The sequence below is a fragment of the Rhipicephalus microplus genome, chromosome 3, assembly GCF_043290135.1.
Source record: "Rhipicephalus microplus isolate Deutch F79 chromosome 3, USDA_Rmic, whole genome shotgun sequence".
Classification (NCBI taxonomy): domain Eukaryota; kingdom Metazoa; phylum Arthropoda; class Arachnida; order Ixodida; family Ixodidae; genus Rhipicephalus; species Rhipicephalus microplus.
The window spans coordinates 155064336-155089010 of NC_134702.1; positions in this window are offsets into that span (position 1 = coordinate 155064336).

Consider the following 24675-nt stretch of genomic DNA (forward strand, 5'->3'; position numbering starts at 1 on the left):
AGGTCCCGGACTCTGCATCGGTATTCGACCTGAAAATACCGCCACCAGACCTTCGTCCGGAGATACGGCCCTCGCGCTCGTCGTCTGAGGACATCGAGGCACTCAATCCTATTGTATTAGACACAACTGAACCCTACCAGACCACGATCATGCTCAGCCACGCAGACACTCGGTTACCAAGGAACGTTTCCTTCGAGAAAGCCCAGATACCTAGCTACGCTGAGGCCACTGCCATCGAGAACTTGCCGAGGACCAGCCCTCCTGCTGTTTCCTCCCAGCATACGATGTTTGCACATGACAGTTCGCCAGAAGCCACCGGCTCGACTACGTCTGGGAGTTCTGCTGTGGTATTTATGCCCAACCATGAGCTGCGTCCCATCTCATTTCAAGAAATGGCCCAAACGTCATCATGGCTGCCTCGCAGAGCATCCCGCTGCAGTTCAGTCCACCAGCGACGGTGGGACAAGCACCAGCGTTTCCAGGTTACTCTGCGACCTTGCCGGAACAGTCAGGGCCGTCCACCTGAACTGCATTCTACGAGTTGTCAGGAAACGTTGCACCATGGTCGAGACCGACCACGACGATGTAGCCAACCTCGCCCACCTGAAGCACTGTCAACTGCTGCAGCTAGCCTTACCTACCAGAACGTTGTCGTTTGGCCCAACGACAATGCTAGCAGTCATGGCCGAGTGTAATGACGAAAACCGAAACTGGAACTCTCTCTGGCACAGACTCGCATGCTAGGGAGGAAGAGAAAGACGAAGTTAGAATAAGAACAGCCGGCCTGCAGCAAAGGCGTTGTCTCTTATTTCTCCTCGTTACAATATATATATATATATATATATATATATATATATATATATATATATAATAAAATAGAGGTGTTGTACGTCGAAAAAGGGTCAGACGCAGCTTGGAAAAATGTGCTTTATCAGGCAGGTCTGGCTAATGGCGAGTGGCGTGCGCGAGCTACTACAACAGCCACCCATCATCATCGTCTTCTTCATTGCCAGCAGAGCGTCTGTTATTAAGATTCATTAATTCATTACAATTACTCCCCGCGAAATAAGGAGCCATCCTGGCGACCTATGGACAAGTAAACACGGGAGGGTCGTAGCAGGGCTTAAGTCTCGAGACATGGACAATTTCCTGGCCACGACGACGTTGGTCAGAAGATGGTTCTAGTGGCTCAATGAGGTAATTCACTGGTGACGTTTTTTGTAGCACACGATATGGGCCGTGATACTTGGGGACCAACTTGGTAGAAAGGCCAGGTGTAGCAGAAGGGACATGCAGCCAGACGAGTGAACCTGGATCGTAGGAAGTAGTGTCATTTGATGCGTCATGGTGGTGCTTTTGGCGTCCTTGGTCTTGCGTTGTAAATGATCTTGCCAGTTGGCGGCATTCTGCAGCGTATGTAGCGGCTTGAGACAAAGTCGTATACTCTGAGCAGGTTTGTACGAGAGAATGGTGTCCATAGTGCAAGAAGGTTCGCGTCCATAAAGGAGGAAAAAAGGAGAGAACCCAGTAGTGCTTTGAATGGCGGTATTATAGGTGAACGTGATAAACGGGAGCACTCGGTCACCATTGGAGTGGTCTGACGAGATATACATGGACAGCATGTCACCAAGGGTGCGGTTTAAGCGCTCTGTCATTCCATTGGTCTGGGGATGATAGGCGCTTGTAGTGCGGTGAACGACGTGGCACTCACGCAGCAATGCTGTGATGACGTCTGACAAGAATACGCGACCACGATCGCTCAGTAACTCCCGAGGTGCTCCATGACGTAATACAATGTTGTGAAGAACGAAAGTCGCAACGTCTTTTGCTGTAGACGAGGGAAGGGATGAAGTTTCGGCATACCGCGTGACATGGTCGACGGCAACTATGGTCCAGCAGTTACCGTCAGCAGTGTTGGGAAGGGGACCATAGATATCGATGTTGACGCGGTCGAATGATCGGGATGGGCATGGTAAGGGTAACAAGGTACCGCTGGCGTGATATGGGGGAGTTTTTTGTCTCTGGCACGTCGAGCAGGCCCGAACGTATTGTCGTATAAAACGATACATGCCACGCCAGTAATATCAGAGACGTATGCGAGAATAAGTCTTCAGGAAACCTGCGTGGCCACATTGGGGGTCATCATGAAACGTGGAACAAACTTCGGATCGCAGATGACGTGGAATCACGAGTAGCCACTGACGTTCATCGGGTGCGTAGTTTTGTCGGTACAGCACGTCATCGCGAGTGGCGAAGTGCTCGACTTGCCGACGCAACGTGCGAGAAGGGAGGGAAGCCGTCCGCCCAGCCAGGATGTCTAGAATCGATGTAACCCAAGGGTCCTTGCGTTGCTCAGATGGCATGTCGGCGATGGTGACGGCAGTGGCATCACATGTTGGACTTTCGCAGCAGTCTGGGTCAGGGGGTTGAGGCGAACGGGATAGGGCGTCTGCGTCCGAATGTTTCCGGCCGGAGCGTTAGACCACGCGAATATTATATTCTTTTAGGCGTAATGCCCATCGGGCGAGGTGACCGCTTGGATCCTTCAGTGACGACAACCAGCAGAGGGCGTGGTGGTCAGTCACGACGTCAAAAGGGCGCCCGTACACGTAAGGTCAAAATTTCTCTATCGCCCAAATAATGGCGAGGCATTCCTTTTCAGTGACGGAATAGTTGATTTCGGCTTTGCTAAGAGTTCAGCTTGCGTAGGCAACCACGTACTCTTGAAAGCCGTCTTTCTGCTGTGCAAGAATGGCGCCTAGCCCGACACCACTAGCGTCGGTGTGGATCTCTGTGGGTGCCGATGGGTCGTAGTGTCGCAGAATAGGCGGCGACGTGAGGAGGCGGCGAAGTTCATTGAAAGAATCGTCACAGGTGGCAGACCAGACTGAAAGGTCTCTAGAGCCGGCAAGGAGCTTGGTCAAAGGAGCGATGATCGTCGCGAAATTGCGGACGAAGCGCCGGAAGTAAGAGCACAGGCCTATGAAGCTTCGGAGCTCTTTCATGGTGGTCGGTTTGGGAAACGCTGAAACGGCTGTAAGTTTGGCAGGGTCAGGAAGAATGCCGTCTTTTGAAACCACGTGGCCAAGGATCGTAAGCTTTCGAGCGGCGAAATGGCACTTTTTCAGATTCAGTTGCAGCCCTGCGGCAGAAATACATGCGAGGACTTTCTCGAGGCGGGTAAATGGGTTGCGAAATCAGTTGAAAAGACGACAATGTCATCTAAATAACAAAGGCAAACGTTCCATTTGAGGCCTCGAAGGATAGAGTCCATCATTCGCTCGAAAGTAGCTGGTGCATTGCAGAGACCGAAGGGCATCACTGTGAATTTGTAAAGCTCGTCGGGCGTGATGAAAGCTGTTTTCTCGCGATCGGCCTCTGCCATGGGTACCTGCCAGTATCCAGAGCGCAGATCTAAAGAAGAGAAAAATTCGGCTCCCTGTAGGCAGTCCAAGGCATCATCAATGCGTGGCAGCGGATAGACATCCTTGCGCGTGATTCGGTTGAGACGTCGGTAGTCCACGCAAAACCTGATGGATCCGTCCTTCTTCTTCACCAACACAACTGGAGAGGCCCAGGGACTGCTTGACGGTTCGATTATGCCACGTGTCAGCATGTCGTCAACCTGTTCATTGATGGCACGGCGTTCGGTAGTTGACACACGATATGGACGCTGCCGTAATGTCGTCTCTTGACCGGTATCTATACGGTGAACAACAGATGACGCTCGACCTAAGGAAGGCTGATTGTGGTCAAATGAGGCTCGAAAACGCTGTAGCAGCTTGATCAGCTGTTCCTGCTGCCCAGGCGTGAGGTTGTAATCAATGGACTTGCGGAATACATCCATAGGTTCATTGGCGTCAGTTGCGGGTGTAATGGCACAAGTCGGTAAAAATTGCTTGTCTGGATAGATCGGGTCTTCGAAAATACAATTTAAGGTCTCGAGGCTTCCCAGACACTCGCCGCGTAGCAGGATGTACGGGCAAGCAGAAACGTTGCACGCATAAAGTACCGCCGAACCATTGGAAATTTGATGACGGCAAACGGGAGGACGATGGTTCGGTGTTGCACACTAGCTATAGTTGGTTGGAACAGGAGTGTCGAGTTAGTGGCAGCAGGGGAAAACACAGGCACTAGGACGGCGGACAACGGCGCGATGCGGACGTCAGCTGCGGCAAACACTTTCGAGGGACTGTGGTGGTCGATATCAAGGCACGGATTCGTCAACGTGAGTTCAGCACGAGCGCAGTCGACGAGGGCCTGATGGGTAGAAAGAAAATCCCATCCTAGTATGACGTCGTAAGATGAACGTCGAAGAACAACAAAGTTGACGGTGTACCAAACATCTTGATTAAGAACGCATGCTGTGCACTGACCTGTCGGCGCGATGAAATGGGAAGTGGCTGTACGCAGAGCAAGATTCGTAAGCGGCGTTGTAACTTTTCTCAAATCGCGACATAGTTTTTCACTAATTACAGAAACGACGGCGCCTGTGTCAACAAGTGCACGTACAGCAACACCTTCTACTAGCACATCAATTTCGTTGGTCGGACAAAGAGGAGGTCTTGGAAATTTCGACGACGACGCAGTTCTTGCCTCCTGAACTGCGGCTGTCAGTTTTCCTCTCGAGCGGGGCTCGTGCGCCGAAGCATCGGGGAGACAGATCGGCGACGCGGTGGTAACGACCGGCGAGAATCGACAGGGCGTCGTGGGGACAATGAGTCGGTGATAGGAGAAGATGGTCGCTGGGGATTCTGGCCAGCCTGGTAATTTGCAGAATTCCCATCGTTTGGAGGCTGGAAGTTGCGACGGCGACAGTAGCGTGCTATATGTCCCACGAAACCGCATGCGAAACAGATGGGTCGATTATCCAAGGTGCACCATGGGTTAACGACAGATGGTGCTGGGGGTGAAACGGGATGGGGTGCCGTGTAAGTAGGCAGCGTGGTAGGGTAGGAGGGCCCGGTGCCCCGTTATGCGCCAGAGACAGGTGGGGCTGGGGGTCTAGCAACGACGGCAGCGTAGGTCAGAGGCGTAGGGACAGATGGCGATGGAGGCAATGCCTCCGTGACCTGTGTCTCAATGACCTGGTGTAGACGTGGGTCTAACGAGGTCACTGGCGCGGATGCTTCGGCCACAAGAGACAGCTGACGCGCAACTCCTTCACGAATGAATTGCTTGATGTGGGGCAGCAGGACGGTGTGATCAGCAGCGACGTCGTGCACGAGGGCGGAAACTTCAGCCGTATCTTCAGTGGCCCTGCGCGTCGAGATGCGCTGCTTACGCAACTCGTCGTACTCCTGACAGAGGTGGACAACATCGGTGACGGTCTGTGGATTTCTAGCGACGAGCATCTGAAAGGTATCGTCGTCAACTCCTTTGATGATGTGCTTGATTTTGTCGCGTTCCGTTAGAGATTCATCGACGCTCTTGCAAAGAGACGAGACATCTTCAATGTAACTTGTAAAGGTCTCGTCCCTGCGCTGGACTCGACTACAAAGACGCTGTTCCGCGCGAAGCCGGCGCAAGGCGGGACGACCGAAGACCGCGGCGATGGTGGTCTTGAAGGCGGACCAATTGGTGATTTCGCCTTCGTGGTTCTTGAACCAGAGGCTGGCCACATCAGCGAGGTAAAAGCGCACGTTTGTGAGCTTATCGCAGGCGTTCCACTTGTTGGAAGCGCTTACGATTTCGTACTCGACGAGCCAGTCCTCGACGTCTTGTTCGTCGTTGCCGCGAAAAATTGGTGGGTCGCGTTGCCGAGGCACGCCGGTACAGTAGACGGTCGTTGGTAGGCAGCTTGAGAAGGGCCAGGAGCAGTCATGGTGAACGGTGAGGGTAGCGTCCGATTGCGAAGTTCCAGGTTGATGAGAACCCCGGCTCCTCCACCACTTAAAATAGAGGTGTTGTACGTCGAAAAAGGGTCAGACGCAGCTTGGAAAAATGTGCTTTATCAGGCAGGTCTGGCTAATGGCGAGCGGCGTACGCGAGCTACTACAACAGCCACCCATCATCATCGTCTTCTTCATTGCCAGCAGAGCGTCCGTTATTAAGATTCATTAATTTATTACAATATATATATATATATATATATATATATATATATATATATATATATATTTATGCCCATGATGTGAATATTCTCTTCAATAATCAGATTCCCAACCAAAGCCGCATAGGTCTGCCTTCCAAAATATGAATCCAAACATGTTGTTTGCAGTTGAGTACATCACATTGTCAAAGAAGAATATCATGTGGCGTACCAAAACGTTTTGCGCAGCTCCATAGTCTATGCCAGAATGTGCTCCGATGGTTTTTTTGTCACGAGGAGAAGCGTTGCAGCCGGAGCCAGCACATGGCGCCTCAGCTACGTGTGGAGCTCGCACGTAACCGGAGCAGCTATAAGGTTGTGCGCAAAGATCATCAGCTACACACTTGTGGTGGAGGAGACAAGTAGAATCGTAAACAAAACAAACCCATAAACCTTTGCGGATGTCTCAGGCTGGCGCCAAACATCGGCACCATAAAACTTGAAGCTGAACAGCTGTCATCCTCGGACTTTAAGCTCGTTCTCACTCAATTAGGTGTAGTTAGAAGTGCGTTTTGAGCGGGGTGTGTGTGTGTGTGTTTGTTTTTGCAGTGCATGTGCGCACCGATGCACGCGTGATGTCACCACTTTATATAGCAGCGACTAGTGACACTGAATGTGGCCCTGTGTCGAATACAACAAGACAAGTCAAACCAAAGCTGCTGAAAACTTGCTGAGAAGGCCATCTTTGCATTTTACACAAGCGGTGGACGTTTGAAAACATTTTTGTTGAAGAAATTTGCACTTCTTTTAGTCACAGTTCTCTATTGAATAGCTGGCACAAATTTGTGCCACTTACTACTGCTCAACAGTGCCTAATCGTGAAGCTGATACCTTCTTTTGATATTTGACTTGAAAAGGTTCTTTTCACTGACAAGTTCACCAGCCAATGAACCATATGCGAAATTGCTTCATGCTACCCCGCCGCCATTTTGATGTGGGCGAGCGGTCGACGGCAACGGGTTCGCTCGTACGGCCGTACGACTCCTGAACACTTGCTTCACTGCGGTGGGCTGCAGCGATGGCCACTGCAAGACGTTTCCCAGTGCCCGAACATGTGATGTGGACAAAGTGTTTAGGAATCTTGCCACTTGTATGTCATTGAATCTTTCGGAAAGCGGTGGAAGGATACCTACAAGATATAAGCAAACAAACATTCAGTGCAACGTCATGAGCTAGGTTTCTCTTAGCTGTATTAACGATTGTTGTTTACAAACACAGGCACTATCACAAATTCATCTCACAGGGAATAGAGGTCACACTTTTATGTGCATTGCAGGACTAATGATGCACTTGCAATGTGACCACCTCCCCCTCAGTTTTTTCTGTGCACACTCCCGTTTCCTAGCAGCATTTCCTAGATATGGCTTTTCACCACAAGCCGTAAGAGGCATTAGCCACTTGTGGACATTCGGGGGAATGTAAATCAGTTATTTTTTATATCTAAGTAACTTCAAAGGTTTCTAGGAGCTGCGAGTGTAAGGCAGCCAAAATGCTGAATCCCATACAACTAAGTTATGGCTGTCTCCACAGCTGTATGTTTCATAATGCAACATGAAACGTTTTTCAAGTGACGTGAGTTGCAACACAAAAAACAGTTGCAACGCAACTGAGCCAAAGAGACTAAAATGCAGAGAATGAATCCCGTCTTACAAATAAATAGAACTGCCGCGCTCATGCAGAACGTCATTCAGTCAAGCCCTGGCGATACTCATGGTGCCAGTTTTCGAAACCTATGGCAGTGCGCCCCACTATCTTTCAATTTTATTTCGTTGGTAAAGAAAAATTAGTGAGGGAGGCCCCAATAGAAAAGTAGCGTCCGCGCACGTTGGGGGAATGGAAGTTAAGTGCCTGAGTAGATACTTTTCTGTTCCAAAGTGGGCATAGCCCTCCTCTTCCGAATGACAGTTTTATTGCTGCGCGGTGACCGTACTTGGGGACACAACGGAGCCTGAATGCGGACAAGCAACCGAGTTGCCTTTCTAGGATGCGTGTACGGCATGTTACTCGGAGTAGTGGAAGCTCTGCACGGCTTTGGCGCAATCACCTTCAAAAATAACATTTCTACGTCGTCTACCTACATGGTGTAATCTCGTCACAAAAAAGCCCGTCCTAACAGTTCGGTTCTGTCACACTAGTCACCCCACCAGCAGTGGCAGACTCTCGATTCGACTGCAGGGAATCACCGGGGCTCTTAGATTTACCATCTCAGACTCACCGCAGATAGTCGGCGGGTAGTCCGAGACTTCCCCGAAGTCATAAGAAAATTTGAATGCGGCACAGCTTCTCAGCGAGTTCGTGACGGTAAATCGAAGAGCACCATTATCGTGTAGAGGCCCGAAGTTGTGAAAACACTTAGCCGCAAAGCTGACAAACCTATAAAAACACGGGCTGTCCACGTAACAAAGAAAAATGGTTAGTCGTGCATTGCTATACAATACAATAACATGTAAGTACAGTACAATAACACGTAAGTGTTTAAACTCGGACTTCATAAGTATTATGTTCCCAGAACTTCTTTACCGGACACTGTACAGCGGAGGCAAGGAAAAAGCCGCTCTAAAACGTGTGAAAAAAAATAGTGAGGCCAGGAGGCATCGCGTGCAAATGAAAAATTTTAATTCAGAATTACAATAAACCGTTGCTATCGCAAGTTATTATTATTTTCTTTTCTTGGACTTTAGAACACAAAAAATGGCGAGTGTCACTTCCAAGAAGGAGTGTAAAACAATTCTGTTTAATTTTAAAAGTGGCTGACATCATCTTGCAGTGCAAGATTCTTGGCAAGTAAGCTGCGGACGTTGTTTCGCACAATAAAAATTAAGCTTGTTCTTTGCCATGTCTGTTTCTATTTGTTGTTTTGATGTCAACCTTTTTTATGGCTGTGCAAGTTACTTATTGTGTAGCTTTTGCAAACTCTTACCGCCATTCTGTTTTTTTATTATATTATCGCGTTGGGATTCTCAGACACCATTTAACGAGACTGCTCACGCTGAACAGCAGTGACAGGCTGGCAATCACAAGCTTGATGGCTCCACCCACCATCACTTTTGTTTTTTTTGTAATCATAGGAAAGTAGTATGGATACACGATACTGATATTTACAGTTTATTTTGCACCACTTTACCACTATACGCACCAAAACCACACGTTTCAGTTGGCTCTAGTCATCATCATCATTACTAATATTATTTTAGTAATAATAATAATAATATAATAATAATGATAATAATATAATAATAACGATAATAATAATAATAATAGTAATAACATCATCAACATCGCCATCGTCGTCTTCATCATCATCAGCAGAAGCAGCAGCAGCAGATGCGGCAGCCTCACTACGCCCATTGCAGGGCAAAGGCCTCCCTCGTGATCCGCCAATAAACCCAGTCTTGTGCTTTCTGCTGCAACATTATAACTGCGAGCTTTTAATCTCATAATCCAACTTAAGTTTCTATGTCCCCCTCGTGCGTTTGCCTTCTCTGGGAATACAGTCAGTTACCCGTCATTACTTACGGTTATCTTGCCTACGTGCTAGATGCCCAGCCCATGTCCGATTCTTCTTCATATTCACTATGATATCAATGACCCCGGTTTGTTCCCTGACCCACTCCGGTCTATTCCTGCCTCTTAAGATTACATCTATCATTTTCCTTTCCATCGGTCGCTGCACTATCCTAAATATATTCTGAACTTTTCTTGTAACCCTCCACGTTTCTGCTCCGTAGTAGGTTCCGGCAAGATGCAGCTGTTTAATACCTCCCTCTTGAAAGATGATGGTAGATTACCGCTTATGATTTGAAAATGCTTGCGAAATGTGATTCACCCCATCCTTATTCTTCCAGTTATTTCATTCTGATAGATCGGATCTGCAATTACTACCTGTCATAAGTAGATATATTCATTTGCAAAGTCAAGCGTCTCTCCAGCTATCGCTAAGCGCTGTTTTCTGCCTAGAATGTTGCATATTGCTTTAGTTTTTTGCTCAACAATTTTCAGACGTGCTGTTCTACTTTATGTCTTAGTTCAGTAATTATGAACTGCAATTCGCCCCCTGAGTTACGCATGAAGGCAATGTCATCATCAATGAATCTCAGGTTACTAAGATTACTCTTCATTAACTCTTATCTCTAACCCTTCCCAATATAGGAACCTGAAAACCTCCTGTAAACATGCGGTGAATAGCATTGGAGAGATCTCGTCTTCCGGCTTTACAGCCTTCTTTATTGGGATTCTGTCGCTTTATCAATGGAGAACTTTGGTGGTTGCGGATCTGCTGCAGTTTTCTTCGAATATCTTTGCACGAGAACACATGCGCCACAATGGGACATTCGCAAAATGATCCCGATGACGTCCGCGTTACAGTCTAAAATTATTCACTGGCAATCGTACTAGGTACTAAATAAAGATCTTTCCGTGCATCTAGAGACGTGATAAAATGCTACATGTTTGTTCCTGCTTGATTCATGGAAAACATTTTACATGTTGGTTTCTGTTTATTGATGGAGAATAGAATCACCGGACGTTACTAATGGCGAGAGTGGTTCAAAAGTTCAATTTTCGCCTGATTAAACTGGGCAGGTTGTGCCATCTAGTGGGGCCCAGTTGAACCAAGCATGTCTGCCATCTCGCAGTCAGTAGCAGGAACTTACTCAATGGCCGTTGTTGCTGCTGTTGCTTCCGCTGCTTTAGTTCTGCTGCTACTAGTGTCGGTGGCCGCGCAGTGAAGCCGGGAAATGTTGTGCACGGCAACAGTGACGTGCGACACTCTGCTTGAGGCGGGTAACTTGAAGTGCGCTAACCCGATGCGGACCACTAAAACACGAGTTTATTGCAAAATAGTCACTTCCTTGGCACATAACTAACACTATAAGCCTTCTGAATCACTATTTCAACAATCAATGTCGACTTAATAGTTGCCTTTGGTGTCCCTTAAATGCATACATCCCATTTTTTCCTATGCTCATGTTTACCTTCGCAGCTTTCTAGCTTATGCCGCTTCTCACAGCCTGCTTGATTCGCAGTGAACACTGCATTCAGCAGACTCGCAAAGGTGTATTCTTGAAGCTTCGAAGCCCAAATGACCAAGTCATCCGGTAAGACTTTTGAGGGACGACAAGCAGCACAGATCGTGGTAATCTATGATTACAGAAAATGGGTGGCCAAATAAGTACCATCGCAATTTTGCGACTGCCCAAAGAAGTGCGAGGTACTTGTGTCAAGTGATCGAAAACTTTCATTCGGATGAGGAAAGGAGTCGACTGGCGTCCTGCCGAACTTGCCAACACTGCCGATGGCGAGGCCTGGGGTCCGCCACCATCCCGGGGCCATGCAGAGCGAATCTCAAGCTAACAGGGGACGTGGCTGCCATGGGTGGCCAAAGAGGAACGGCGAAGCAAAGTGTAGTGTGCTAGCGTGATACAAGCGAAAGGCATTGACCGGGAATGTTCGAATACGTGTCTCCGGGCACAAAAAAACCGACGTATGGCTCGCACTGGACTAAAATGCCTGGCGGCGAAATCATGGTCGCCAATTTTTTTGTGCAAAAACTACTCAGGGCCAGCACTCGTGCTAGCTGGGCGCCAAACGAGGCACCAAAGTGGAGGGTGCACCCGGTTCCCACAAGGGCAACTCTGCGTGCCTATGAATATCCGATGAATAGTGGCGGCGGCGACAATCACTGCTGTAGCCCTACTGGCACGGCAACAAATGAGTAATTCAATGGTTCCAGGTTTCGTCCTGGACGGCTTCCTTTCTTTAGATTTAGACCATTGTTAGTATTGTAAAGGGGGTTTATTGAATGACTGAGCAAGCGGGTGGTAGCTCTAAAGGAACGCAGGCGAACCCAGATGACGGTGCTTGATCGCCGATCTCGTGCCTTCTTCTTGTGCTGATGATAGCTGACCTGATGGTAACAACGTCTTTCTTATTCACTACAATTACCCCCGGCGAAAAAGTTGCAGCCATCCTGGCGAACTAACACGTGGGGACAAGCGGGTCAAAGTACGGCTTCAGACGGTTTACGTGAACGATATCACGTCCCCGCCGACGACGGTCGCTCGGTGGCGTGAGGGGTTCAATGGCGTAGTTCACGGGTGAAGTACGCTCGACCACGCGGTAGGGACCATGATAATTGGAGAGTAGCTTGGGTGATACACCAGGGGCGCAGGGCGGTACATGAAGCCATACAAGTGCTCCAGGAACGAACGTTGGTGCAGAACGATGGTCGTCGTCACGGATCTCCTTCTGGCGCTGTTGGTCGGATGTAGTAAGCCGCTTGGCTAGCTTGCGGCACTCTTCTGCGTAACGAGCGGCTTCCGAGGCAGGCTTGTATTCGGAGGGATCTGGCGAGTATGGCAGTAAAGTGTCGATGGTGTGTGATGGTTCGCGACCGTACAGGAGAAAAAATGGGGAAAACCCGGTAGTGACTTGCGTAGCGGTGTTATACGCGTATGTCACAAATGGGAGAACGAGGTCCCAGTTTGTTTGATCAGAAGCGACATGCGTAGCGAGCATGTCCCCCAGAGTACGATTAAACCGCTCAGTCAAGCCGTTCGTCTGTGGGTGGTAGGCTGTACTCTTCCGGTGAACCATATGGCACTGTTGAAGAAGTGCTTGTATTACATCGGAGAGGAAAACACGCCCTCGGTCACTGAGGAGTTTTCGAGGAGGACCATGACGAAGCACAAAATGATTGAGTATAAAATTTGCGACGTCTTGTGCTGCAGCTGTGGGGAGAGCAGCAGTTTCAGCGTACCGTGTTAGATGATCCACTGCCACGATAGCCCATCGGTTGCCTGCCGTTGTTAATGGTAGTGGTCCGTAGAGGTCAATTCCTACACGGTCGAATGGGCGGTCTGGGCATGGAAGTGGCTGCAATGAACCTGTTGCAGAATGTGGCGGGCTTTTCCGCCGCTGACATTCGTGGCAGCCGCGAATGAACTGGCGGACGAAGGTAAACATTCCGCGCCAGTAATACCTTTTTCGTAGGCGCTCGTATGTCTTGAAAACACCGGCGTGAGCACATTGCGGGTCGGAATGAAACGACGCGCAGATGGTAGAGCGCAGCGTTCGGGGAATGACTAGTAGCCATTTCCTACCATCTGCTGAATAGTTGCGCCGGTACAAAAGTCCATCCCGAATACTGAAGTGCGGAGCCTGGCGGCGCAGGGTTCGAGTGGTTGGAAGTGTCGGTGCCTCGGATAACGCGTCAAGAAGCGAAGCGATCCATGGGTCATTGCGTTGTGCAGAAGAGATGGTGTCCTCGTCAAGCGCTGACAACGTGTCGTCCGAGGAAACAGATGCGATGTCCGGGGATACGGGAGATCGTGACAGTGCATCAGCATCGGCATGCTTGTGGCCGGAACGATATACCACGCGAATGTCATATTCTTGAAGCCGAAGAGCCCAACGGGCAAGACGACCTGATGGGTCTTTAAGCGACGATAACCAGCATAATGCGTGGTGGTCCGTTACTACATCAAAAGCACGGCCATAAAGGTATGGGCGGAACTTGACAAGCGCCCAAACGATCGCCAAGCATTCCTTCTCGGTGACGCTGTAGTTTGATTCAGCCTTGGTAAGAGTTCTGCTGGCGTAGGCGACGACATACTCGGCGAATCCAGGCTTGCGTTGCGCGAGAACCGCACCGAGGCCGACACTACTGGCGTCGGTGTGGACCTCAGTTGCTGCCGTAGGATCGTAGTGACGCAGTATTGGTGGCGAAGTGAGGAGACGACGAAGGGTACAGAAGGCTTGGTCACACTCAGAAGACCATGACAAAATATCAGTGGTGCTGCCTATAAGTTCGGTCAAAGGCGCAATGATAGAGGCGAAGTTGCGCACGAACCGGCGAAAGTAGGAGCATAACCCCACGAAGCTCCGTAACTGCTTCATAGTCGTTGGTTTGGGGAAGTCGGCGACAGCACGTAACTTAGCCGGGTCTGGAAGTATACCGTCCTTTGATACGACGTGCCCGAGAATCGTAAGTTGCCGAGCAGCGAAGTGACACTTCTTGAGGTTGAGTTGGAGCTGAGCATTCTTCAGGCACGTGAGGACGTGTTTGAGGCGCTCGAGATGTGTTCCAAAGTCTGGCGCAAAGACGACTATATCGTCGAGATAGCAGAGACAGATTTGCAATTTCAGACCCCGAAGAACCGAGTCCATCATGCGCTCGAAGGTGGCAGGCGCATTGCAGAGGCCGAAGGGCATGACATTAAACTCATACAGACCATCCGGTGTCACGAAGGCTGTTTTTGGTCGATCGGCATCTGCAAGGGGGACCTGCCAGTACCCTGAGCGCAAATCTAATGATGAAAAAAACTCGGCACCTTGTAAAGTATCAAGGGCATCGTCAATCCTGGGTAAAGGATACACGTCTCTTGGAGTGATCTTATTTAGGCGCCGATAATCCACGCAGAAGCGAACGGAACCATCTTTTTTTTAACGAGCACTACAGGTGAGGCCCATGGACTTTGTGAAGGTTGAATGACGCCAAGTTGCAACATATCGTTCACCTGTTCGGTAATAACTTGGCGTTCCGCCGCAGAAACACGATATGGTCGCTGTCGTAGTGGCGCATGGGAGCCGGTATCGATGTAATGTAGAGTGGTAGAAGTGCGGCCGAGTGAAGGTTGAACAACATCGAAAGATTCGCGGTACTGGTACAGCAGTTGGAGGAGTTCAGATCGTTCAGATGGTGACAGTCCGTCTGCGATCGCCGAATCGAACACTTTTGAAGCTTGTAGATGAGAGTGGTTAAGAGCACTGACGGCAGCGAGGTCACTTTGAGATGATTCTTGCGGCACGGTAAAAATTTGTCCGTTATCAATGGGCTGTACGCATCCAAGAGACTCGCCTTTAAACAGTTTGATGGTATGCGGAAAGGGATTGGTAAGGCAGAGAGCACTGGCTCCATTAGAAATTGAGAGGGCTGAATAAGGGAGCAGAAGTGGTTTCCGACTTAGAAAGAGGCGTGATGGCTCGAAAAATGCTGCTTCATCACGCATGCCGTCGGAGACCACAGGGAGCAAAACAGCTGTTGTCGGTGGAATGTCAGTGTCTTCTTTGACAACTAGCTTGTGCGCGGCTTGATTAGTGTGGTCGTAGGGCTGGTCGAAGAACGGAAGCAGTTCAAGTTCGGAACGGGCACAATCTATAACGGCACGATTACGGGATAGGAAATCCCAGCCAAGTATGATGTCATGAGAGCACGAGGAAAGGACGATAAACTCAACAATGTAGTGGTCCTCCGCAATTTTGAGTCGGGCAGTGCAGGCGGCTATAGGTCGAACAGGTTCTCTATTTGCTGCACGTAAGAACATATCACGCGGCGTGGTCACCTTTCGGAGCTTGCGGCAAAGTTTGGCGTCTATAACAGACACAGCGGCACCGGTATCCACAAGAGCGTATGCATGGGCGCCGTCTACAAAAACTTCGACGATATTTGACGGCAAGGTGCGAGGACTTGAACATTTCGATAGCGCAGTTCTTGCCCCTTGAACTGCGACGGCTAGTTTCCCTCATTTTGAGGGGGTGGTCGTGGACGCATGGGTGACAAGGAGCGTCGATTGGTGAAGGTGAGCGACGAGACGAAGTTGCCGGATAGTCACTGGAAGACGTGTTTGACTGACGATCCGAACTTTCATAACCAAAAGGCGGTCGGTCCATGTAATTGCTTCGTGGTCGGACGTCTGTGTAGGCGGGCACGCGACGACGGCAGTATCGGGAGATATGGCCAGGTCCGCCGCACGCAAAACAGATCGGCCGGTTATCGCGCGTTCGCCAGGCATTTGCAGCAAGGGGCGCCGCCCACGCGGCATACGGCTGAGTCGAGGCTGTGGTAGCGAGGGGAGGAGCTCATGCGACGGAAGACTGAGTAGGAGCGGTGACATGCGGCAGTCCATTGAACGGCGAGGGCTGGTGTGGCTGCTGCCTCTTTACTGCGTCAGCCTAAGTAAGAGGCGCGGCGACAACTTGCTGCTGAAAGGGCACTGGCATAGCCTCGGCAATCTGGTCCTGAAGTGCATGTCGGAGCATGGGAGCTAACGGTGTCGGTGGTTGCTCTTGCTGCTGCTGCGGGAGCTCTTGGCGCTGACAAAACGGCAGGAGGGAAAGCTGACGTGCGACCTCCTCACGCACAAAGTCTTTCATTTGTGCTAGAAGGCGGGAGTGGTCAGGTACGACGTCCAGTGCAGCGAGTGGTTGGTTAGGCTGAAATGGACGACGGGTGAGAGCTCGTTGCCGTCGCAATTCGTCGTAGTTCTGGCACAGAGTTACCACTTCAGACACCGTGCCAGGAGACTTCGCCAGGAGCATTTGAAAGACGTCGTCATCAACACCTTTCATAATGTGCTGGATCTTGGCACTTTCGCTCATTGCGGCATCGACGCGCTTGCAGAGATCGAGTATATCTTCGATATATGCGGTGAACGTTTCGCCAGGTTCTTGTGCCCGTGAGCGCAGGCGTTGTTCGGCGCGCAACTTCCGCACGGCAGGGCGACCGAAAACCGAGGATATTGCCTGCTTGAAAGTGGCCCAGTTCTCGAACTCGGATTCGTGGTTTGTATACCACAGTTTCGCCACATTAGCCAAGTAAAAGTTGACGGTGCTCAACTTAGCAGCGTCATCCCACCTGTTTGGTCCACTGACTTTTTCGTAGGACGACAGCCAGTCCTCGACGTCCTGGTCTTCGGCGCCCGAAAAGATCGGGGGGTCTCGCTGGTGAACCGGGCCGGGGCAAGTAGGAGCCGCGAGAGGTGCTGTCTGTTGGGCAGCGTCAACTTGCATGGTCGACGGCAGGGTGCGGGATCGGAGTTCCAGGGTGTAGGTGATGCAGTTACCCAGCACGATCCACCAAATGTAAAGGGGGTTTATTGAATGACTGAGCAAGCGGGTGGTAGCTCTAAAGGAACGCAGGCGAACCCAGATGACGGTGCTTGATCGCCGATCTCGTGCCTTCTTCTTGTGCTGATAATAGCTGACCTGATGGTAACAACGTCTTTCTTATTCACTACAGTATAAATAACGTCTTCGGTACTTTCTTTGGCCCTTTACTCTCTGTTACTTCTCATAATATTCCCTCGTGATGTTTCTTCGTCTAACGCGACGAGCGTACGTTTGTATTATTTGTGGCTTCCGTATGTACATGCGTAAAATTAGGTGCACTGTAGGATTGTCTGAATGATGGTATCGCGTTTTATTCTGTTTCCTCGACTTGGCGCGTTGACGAGAGGTGTTCACCTGAACTCTAACGAGGATCAAAAGCATGCGACGCTGAGCCACGTGTGTTCTATTTTACCCACTAAAGTGGCTGCTGTGCGTATAAATGTTATGGCCACCCATTTTGGTCATTTACTCGCACAATTTATGTCGTTACCCTAAAACTGCCTTTAAGTTTTTGCTCTTTTCACGACAACACGAGTGACTATATTGTCTAAGAATAAGATAAATAAATATCGCATAAAACTACCTGCTTTCTTTATCCCAAGATCTGTTGCGCATTTGTGACTCACGCTTGATTAAACCCTACTAAGCCTGTTCGAGCCTTGAAACTTGTTTGTCTGTGTACAGAACTGAGGCTCACCACCCATAAATCAGTCACCCTACCAACGCCTTCTGCGGCCTCGTTAGGCACTCTTGGTATTACCTCTAGTTTCTTCATTACTATTCACATGTGAGTGTTTTTCTCTTCAGTAATTATTATCGGCCTGGCGCCTATTACGGGTGAGCCTGCGTTGTCATCGGCCAGCTTTCGCTGCTTGGAACGACCGGTGATCCAAAGGCCAAGAGTGAACACGAAGGATAAACCAAGCATGCCACCAATGAGGCGGAACAAACCATCGTAGCTGCCGTAGTTGTCCCGGAAGAACCCTGCGTTTGTAAATGGGATGAGAATTAGAAAGAGCGTGAATACAGAGAAAAATGACAACAACGATACTAATTGAACGTACTGTCATAACGGGCCTTTAGGCACTTTCAAGGTGTTACTTTCGTCAGGCGCTTTTAAGCTTTTCCGCCGAAGGACCCTCGACAAATTGTAACAAAACCTTGCAAATAAAGATTTCATCGAATGATTGATTCATGATGTTCACGCTTGAAAATACTCGAAGCACACACTGCGGGGAATGCAGCGGAGAATGCACCCTGCGCTGTTGCTTGCAAGGGGTAACTCCCAGAGCAACTCTAGAGCAGCGGGCTCTCCGTGGCAGATAGGCCGTGCTGCCCCTCCTTGCATATATCGTATGCACGTGGGCGGCCGCGCTGAACTTCCGACATTCTAAGAGCTCTTGTCCAGCGTGGAGACAGTGCCAAAGCACAAGAAACACTGGGCAGTTTTTTACTGCTTCCCATTAAAAAACAGTGACCAATGGTGGTTTGCACACGGCTCAACTACGAGCAATGAAGCAGCTACGGTTTTCTGTCTTCCTTCCAACTCATTCCCGCACAAATAGCAAACAAAACAATTTAAAGAATGTCGAGGCAAGACCGCTCCTCCTTCAGTATAATGAAAAATAATTAAATAGGTGTTGTTAGTGCAACCAAAACGCAAATGTTCTCTGAAAGTAGCCAATTCGGATAATAATATGCATTGTCTTCAGTAGAAAGCATCGCTAAAAAGACGGGACGAAGAGCGGACACAAATTACGGCACTCAATAACAACGATATTTGTTTTACGCGTCCAGTCCTCGTATATATGCCCCATGCCAATTTTAATGGAACAGGTGTCGTGAGAAAGAGGACGATGACGAGTTGCGGCCGTTTAATCCTTTATATTATATGGCGGCAATGTGGTCTACCAGTTACATCGGCCGTTCTGCTATAATTTGGGGCCTTTGCGCTGGGGCACTCGGACAGGAATATTTTTAAAAGATTTAGTAGGTGTATCAACTACTATAACAATTCTTTATACAGCCTTCCTAGTCAAAAGACCTTCAGTGTCTGCGAGATTACACAAAATAGTGCGAGTTGAAGTTGCAATGATTCATAATTAACGTTACACTTAAAAATCATCTCAAAATTATTTTAGCTCTTACTAAATATTAATCATAAATTCAGTATGCATGATCCGCCCGACTCATGGCCGATCACTCAAAGTGGGTAGGTGCAAATGATCCAAGGATCATCATCATCATCATCGTCATCATCATCACCAAGAACTATCCGATGTACAGAGAACGGCCGAGAGCCCTCTTGCACCAAGAACGCATCATATGCTTCCCTATCGACCCGACACTTCGGAGTGCATGACGGGGTTGGAAGCACCCAAATACGCAAAAGACCTAGCAGCTTGCACCTACACTTATGACCGCCGTACAATGACTCTGCTTGCCATTTTGTCTTTTGGAGCTTCCATTTCTGGTTTCTCTAATGGCACGGTATGCGCGGCCGTCCGGGACAATATTGATGAAACTAATAGGTTGACTAATTAACCAGTTTCATTATCTTAACATGTCCACATAATCATATACGTATAAATCGAAATATTGGTCTATTCTAAGAATAAGTTTGTTTATGTAAATATTTGTATGCATTACATTAAGCACCACACTTGCCTATAGGCTATCGGTAATCTTTCTGTTATACCTCCATCATTTTAAATCTGAACAGTAAATTTTAAAGCCACTCGATTCTTGGCCAATCTCCCACAGTGGGTATGCGCCACTAACAATAGGAGAACAACAACAACAACAACTATCCGATTTTTGGCCTATCCACCAGCGTGGGTGTGCGCCACATAATCAAGAAGCTTGGATTACAGTGTGTGCAGCGTGGGTGTGTGCGACAGTCAAAGGTTTTATCTACTCTACATTCGTGTTTCGTTGGTGCTATACCTCGACTGTTCAAGGCGTCGCTGCTTTGTAAAAAATCGACGTACGACACTGGTTGAAAGTTGCTGGAATCTCTCGCCTCAACCTGGAACTTCGCAACCGAACGTTGCAAGCTTTTTAAAACGCCACCAGCTCGGACACTGTCGACAATGAGCCTGAAACCGCCGTTGCTCCCACCCCCTGCAGCGCTGTTCAGCGGCAACGTGACGCTCCCGTGTTTAGCGCAGCAAGCGAGACTGACACTGAAGACTGGCTCTCGATCAATGAGCGTGTCAGTGAGCGCAACAAATGGGATTACCGAAGAAACTACGTGCCATTATTTTCTACCTTGCAAACGTAGTGTACCTGTGTTTGCACAATCATGAGCGTCAGGTGTGAACGTGGTCTGCTTTGATGGCAGCCTGCTTGGATGTCTTCGGTCGCCCACCTTTGAGAAAGCTCCGTGCTGAGCAACGCCTACGCGCAGGCGCTCAAGTACCTAATGAGACGCACACCAGCTACACAGAGGATGTCGTAGACCTGTGCGCCTGCGTCAATTCCTCCATGAGCGAAAAGCACCAAATAAAGCGTATAGAGCATCGAGGATAATGTTTTTGAGATGCTTCTTGCACGCAACACTTCTTCCGTCGCTGTCATCGACAAACTTTGCCAGAGCTTTGACGAACTTCAAAGAGCCATGGTGCGCAGCGCTGTTGCACTTGCAAACTCACTTTCTGGTCTCATGCTTGTCGCTGATGCGATGACCGAAATGGCTCTCTCCAGCCACATTAAGGTCTTAGTTCGTGAGGAGTTTGCGCGCCAACTGTCAACGCTTTCGCTAAGCGTTCGCACTGTACAGCCTGCCACACGCGGTCGTGGTTGGACTCTCGAAGAAGTCTAGCATAGCTGAAAGGGAAGAATCCCTACGCTGCTCGACCGCCATGTTGGCGACGTCAATATGTGACACAAATGCTAAAGACATTAAAGCGGAAGCCATATCAAAAGGTATCGGCGATCGGTAAACGTCATCGGCGTCAGAGTGCTTTCGCCCGCTTCATCGCCGCTAGCTTTTTTGTGCACTACTGCATCCTTTACCGGTGAAACCATTCACCCGACTGTCGCAAATGACTACTCATGATTCCCCGGTACATAAGCTCTGAAATATGTGAATATTTTTATTCTGCTCCTCAGAATAGTCATGCCGGTGTGCTGAGAATATATACTCGTCTATGGCAACGTGGCCGGAATGTATCATTTCGTCCGAAAGTACGTTCATGCCCACACGGCATGCTAGCCCCGAAAACTTCAACAGGAGGATTCTGCTCAATTACAACAATTGCCCTATTAAGCTCGTCCTTGTGATCGCGTCAGCCTAGACCTAAATGACCCACTTTCCTGAAGCTCCTCGGGTAATCGATGGGTTGTTGTAAGAGTCTATAACCTGTTGCACTACGACAAGTCCGCCGCAATTCTAGCCGCTACTGCACACGAAGTCACATTCTTGATTTCGCAGAACTTCATTCTCCAGCATGGCGAACCACGAGAGGTGCTCAGTGACAAAGGCTGAGTGTCGTTTTCTAAAGTAGCACAAACTCTTTTGGCTGCATGCCACATCGATCACCGCAAGTCTACAGCCCACCATCGGCAAATGAACAGCTTGATGGAGAGGCTGACTGCACTCTCGGTGACATGTTGACTATGTACGTCACCTCAGATTATAGCAAATGGGATGCTGCTTTGCCGTTCGTAACACACGCTTACAACACTGCCATACAATCCCCCACTGGCTTTTCCCTGTAATTTCTGTTATACGGCCGAGAGCCCTCTTGCACCAAGAACGCATCATATGCTTCCCTATCGACCCGACACTTCGGAGTGCATGACGGGGTTGGAAGCACCCAAATACGCAGAAGACCCAGCAGCTTGCACCTACACTTATGACCGCCATACAAGCTCCCTAAAATCTGCGGCATGACATGGCGTGTCTCCCCAACATTCCGCGAGTGGTTAAATCGTTTGGTTACCGGCCCCACCACACAGCCCTGGACCTTCAACGAAGTTTATTTCTTGTTATGGTGTCCGCTATTGTATATTTGACCGCTCATCCAACGTCAACTACGTCGTTAATTCTGTGACGCTATCCCACGACCTGAGACATAGCGGTCGTAACACTACATTGCTTGTTAGCCGACTGAAGCCATATTATGACCCTTTTATCTTACCTACGCCTTAGTCACCAGGATAGCTCCTCTTCACGCCTGGAGGCCATTGTAGTGAGAAAAAGGAATACGACGAGTTTCCGCCGTTGTTAGCTGTGCGCGCGGTCTACCTTCATGTTCCATCAGTGCTATACCTTGACTGTTGAATGTGTCACTGGCTCGTAATAAATCGACGCACAACACAGGAAACAAGAAAAAAGAGCCAGCCGTTCCAGCAGCAATAAAAGCGATAAGCGGGACAATAATTTTTACTCCTTCGGAAGGCACCGTTGTAAAATAGCACGCTTCAGAAATGAGACGTCTGAGTTCGCCATGGCATTTTGGGAAAAAAGTGGTATTTTAGGAAAATGTGTGGCAACCGCAGTTGTTTCAATGAAGAGGCAGTTGACAGTCTCTAGCTTGTTTGTAGAACACGTTCGCACGCTTGAACCATGTACTCATTAGCACAACGCCTAATTTGCCCCACGTAACACCCGCACGAAAGGTTAATCTTGCATACAACCGCATCACATCATCTAAGAAACTCCCGCCGATGTTGTTTACAGTGTTTTGTATTAATTTCTGGATCTACTAGCTGATATAGGCAACCAAGCTAATTTTCGGTAAAAAACAACCACCTAACTAACGCCTGCCACTTCCTTCAAATTGTGCGCTTTATTTCGAGTCGGCTAATCTTGACAAAGTTAGTGTGTCTCTACAAAACATGAGTGTATCTCCATGAAGTGGATGTCTACGTTCAAGTCGTCGATGGGCAGGTGAACGGTAAGACGCATGGATGGATAGAGATGTGCACGTATGCATGGACGCACGGACGGTACGATGCATGAATGGACGGACAAACAGATGGGTGGACACATAGGATGAACGGATGGACAGACTTTAGACGCATGGATGGACTCGCCGACGTATGGGAACTCCTCAACATGGCGTTGCCTGAACAACGTGGCTACGACCCTACGATTCTGTCGTGGTCGTATATCCCGACAAATCCATCAGACGACGGCCCATCCACCATTTCGGCGGAGCAAGCCGACATTTTTCAACTCGTCGAGGGTCGGCGTCGCCGCCGAAGAAACGCGGAAGGAGCGTCTGCACTGAAAACTCCTCTCAACAATTCAGCCACTGGAGACGCTCGCGCTCCGTCTCCTAAAGCTCCACAAAAGACTTCACCAGTCTCCAAGTGGACGCCGAAACCAACGGTCAGGATGAATCCTGGCGACTACGTGATCGTGCTCAAGCCACGCATCACAGTAGCCCTCAAGGCAGCGTTTCAACAAGGTGAGCTCGGCGCTGCCATTTCCCAACTCATCGGAAGGCAGCACATGAATGAAATCACCATTTCTCCCAATTGGGAGCAAAACATCATCATCTGTGGCACGCAGAATAACGAGGTAGTTCAGAAACTGCTGTCGGACTTTCAAATCAACACCAGCAAAGGACCGCTGCCGCTTCGCGGTCACCTCAAGCTCACCGGTGATGTGTGTCGCGGCGTGATTTCTGTGCACAACCTCGAAACCAGTGCGTCTCTGAAACATAGTGTGCAGTGGCGTGGCGGTGAACTAGTCTATGCGCGCAAGCTGGGGAACTCCAACGTAGCTGTGTTGACTTTCGCGGGAAGGAACGTTCCGCGTTTCGTCCACTATAACGCAGAACTGACTCCCGTCAGGGAGTACAAGAAGACAGTGCCAGCGTGCTACCGCTGTGGTGCACTGGGGCACCGGGCGGATATCTGTCCCAACCCGGTCACCGAAAGATGCAGTCTTTGTGGCCAAAACGTGGGCGCTGGTCCTGAGGGGATGGCCCCCCATGAATGCAACCCAACGTGCATAGTTTGCGGGGGTCCGCACCTCACCAGCTCCCGCGAATGCACTGAAAAATTCATCAGGCTTCAGCAACCAGGGTCCAGGACATCGGGGACCCCAACAAAACCAAAGCGCCGGTCAACTGGCAAAGCGCCAATTCCTGGCAAAGCAGCAACGGCAACGCTACCACCTGGCGCGGCGGAATCTCCAGCTTTCGGCGCTCCATCTGGCAGCGCTGCACGCAACCAACCCAAGGTAGGCAGTTGGGTGGAGGTCGCCTCCTCTTCCTCCTCTCTCTCCTCTCCACCTTCCTCTGCCACAAGCACTACCGAGACACAAAAACTCAGGCATGAGCTCGCCCTTTTGCGACCTCAGAATGAAAAACTAGCCAGCGAACTTGACTCGCTCAGAACCAATCTCACTACTAAGCCCTCGTTGAACGACGAAGAGGAAAATATAACAGACAGGGAGATTCCTACTACTGTAGAGAGTCGCGTCGCGGCCCTGGAGACCCAGGTGAATTCAATAGAAACACAATTGGCCGACCTCCCCAAAATTATCCACGACACCATCGCGCGTCATATGGAGACTGTCATCGCACAGGTGACACAAACAGTAACTCACATTATCCAAAAGTGGATACAAGACAATCCACGCGTCCTCAAGCGCGTAGGGCCAATTACGGACGTTAATCGCCCCTCAAAATTTAACAGAGTGACTCCAGATGAGTCGGACTTTTCTGAAGACTCCAGTA